Source organism: Verticillium dahliae, genomic scaffold (genome assembly GCF_000150675.1).
Source record: "Verticillium dahliae VdLs.17 supercont1.43 genomic scaffold, whole genome shotgun sequence".
NCBI lineage: Eukaryota > Fungi > Ascomycota > Sordariomycetes > Glomerellales > Plectosphaerellaceae > Verticillium > Verticillium dahliae.
The window spans coordinates 10,794-13,293 of record NW_009276955.1 but is presented as its reverse complement, the minus strand read 5'-3'; the positions used below and the strand labels follow the sequence as shown (position 1 = coordinate 13,293).

The 2,500-nt window shown below is 51.3% G+C and overlaps 2 non-coding genes across 2 annotated transcripts in view; both read left to right on the top strand.

Moving 5' to 3' along the window:
* The window catches only part of VDAG_20042, a 1,749-nt gene extending 153 nt beyond the window's left edge, over positions 1 to 1,596 (top strand). The window contains exon 1 of the ribosomal RNA XR_692089.1: positions 1 to 1,596. This exon is cut by the window's left edge and continues 153 nt beyond it. This is a non-coding gene — a ribosomal RNA (18S ribosomal RNA).
* A 125-nt stretch (positions 1,597 to 1,721) lies between these two features.
* Positions 1,722 to 2,500, top strand: part of VDAG_20041 — a 3,446-nt gene continuing 2,667 nt past the window's right edge. The window contains exon 1 of the ribosomal RNA XR_692088.1: positions 1,722 to 2,500. This exon is cut by the window's right edge and continues 2,667 nt beyond it. This is a non-coding gene — a ribosomal RNA (28S ribosomal RNA).

The following is a 2,500-nucleotide window of genomic DNA, read 5'->3' as shown; positions in this document are numbered from 1 at the left end:
TCTAGAGCTAATACATGCTGAAAATCCCGACTTCGGAAGGGATGTATTTATTAGATACAAAACCAATGCCTTCGGGGCTCTCTTGGTGATTCATGATAACTTCTCGAATCGCACGGCCCGCGCCGGCGATGGTTCATTCAAATTTCTTCCCTATCAACTTTCGATGCTACGGTATTGTCCTAGCATGGTGCAACGGGTGACGGAGGGTTAGGGCTCGACCCGGAGAAGGAGCCTGAGAACGGCTACTACATCCAAGGAAGGCAGCAGGCGCGCAAATTACCCAATCCCGACTCGGGGAGGTAGTGACGATAAATACCGATACAGGGCTCTTTGGGTCCTGTAATTGGAATGAGTACAATTCAATCCCTTAACGAGGAACAATTGAGGGCAAGTCTGGTGCCAGCAGCCGCGGTAATTCCAGCTCCAATAGCGTATATTAAAGTTGTTGTGGTTAAAAGCTCGTAGTAGAAGCTCGCCTCCGGTCGGCCGGTCCGCCTCACCGCGTGCACTGGTCGGCCGGGCTTCACCTTCTGCGGAACCGCATCTCCTTCACTGGGGTGTCGGGGAACAGGACGTTTACTTGAAAAAATTAGAGTGCTCCAGGCAGGCCTATGCTCGAATACATTAGCATGAATAATGGAATAGGACGTGTGTCTTATTTCGTGGTTTCTAGGACCGCCGTAATGATAATAGGGACAGTCGGGGCATCAGTATTCAATCGTCAGAGGTGAATTCTTGGATCGATTGAAGACTAACTACTGCGAAGCATTTGCCAAGGATGTTTTCATTTATCAGGAACGAAAGTTAGGGATCGAAGACGATCAGATACCGTCGTAGTCTTAACCATAACTATGCCGACTAGGGATCGGACGGTGTATTTCTTGACCGTTCGGCACCTTACGAGAAATCAAAGTGCTTGGCTCCAGGGGGAGTATGGTCGCAAGGCTGAACTTAAAGAAATTGACGGAAGGGCACACCAGGGGTGGAGCTGCGGCTTAATTTGACTCAACACGGGAAACTCACCAGGTCCAGACACACGAGGATTGACAGATTGAGAGCTCTTTCTGATTTGTGGGTGGTGGTGCATGGCGTTCTTAGTTGGTGGAGTGATTTGTCTGCTTAATTGCGATAACGAACGAGACCTTAACCTGCTAAATAGTCCGTATACCCCGGTAGTACGCCGACTTCTTAGAGGGACTATCGGCTCAAGCCGATGGAAGTTTGAGGCAATAACAGGTCTGTGATGCCCTTAGATGTTCTGGCCGCACGCGCGTTACACTGACGGGGCCAGCGAGTACTGCCTTGCCGAAGGTCCGGGTAATCTTGTGAAACCCCGTCGTGCTGGGATAGAGCATTGCAATTATTGCTCTTCAACGAGGAATCCTAGTAAGCGCAAGTCATCAGCTTGCGTTGATTACGTCCTGCCTTTGTACACACCGCCCGTCGCTACTACCGATTGAATGGCTCAGTGAGGCTTCGGACTGGTCCGGAGTGGGGGCGACCCCCGTTCTGGACCGGAAAGTATCCGAACTCGGTCATTTAGAGGAAGTAAAGTCGTAACAAGGTCTCCGTTGTGAACCAGCGGAGGGATCATTACCGAGTATCTACTCATAACCCTTTGTGAACCATATTGTGCTTCGGCGGCTCGTTCTGCGAGCCGCCGGTCCATCAGTCTCTCTGTTATACCAACGATACTTCTGAGTGTCTTAGCGAACTATTAAAACTTTAACAACGGATCTCTTGGCTCTAGCATCGATGAAGAACGCAGCGAAACGCGATATGTAGTGTGAATTGCAGAATTCAGTGATCATCGAATCTTGAACGCACATGGCGCCTTCCAGTATCCTGGAGGCATGCCTGTCCGAGCGTCGTTTCACCCTCGAGCCCCAGTGGCCCGGTGTGGGGATCTACGTCTGTAGGCCCTTAAAGCAGTGGCGGACCCGCGTGCCCTTCCTTGCGTAGTAGTTACAGCTCGCATCGGAGTCCCGCAGGCGCTTGCCTCTAAACCCCCTACAAGCCGCCTCGTGCGGCAACGGTTGACTCGGATCAGGTAGGAATACCCGCTGAACTTAAGCATATCATAAGCGGAGGAAAAGAAACCAACAGGGATTGCCTTAGTACGGCGAGTGAAGCGGCAACAGCTCAAATTGAAATCTGGCTCCTTCGGGTCCGAGTTGTAATTTGCAGAGGATGCTTCGAGTTATGTTCCTTCCGAGTTCCCTGGAACGGGACGCCATAGAGGGTGAGAGCCCGTCTGGTAGAAACCATGCTCATGTGAAGCTCCTCGACGAGTCGAGTAGTTTGGAATGCTGCTCTAAGGGGGTATACTCCTTCCAAGGCTAATACCGGCTAGAGACCGATAGCGCACAGTAGAGTGATCGAAAGATGAAAAGTACTTGAAAAGAGAGTCAACAGCACGTGAAATTGTTAAAGGGAAGCGCTCGCTACCAGACGTGGGTTCGGTGGTCAACCAGGTCCATGACCTGGGCACTCCGCCGGC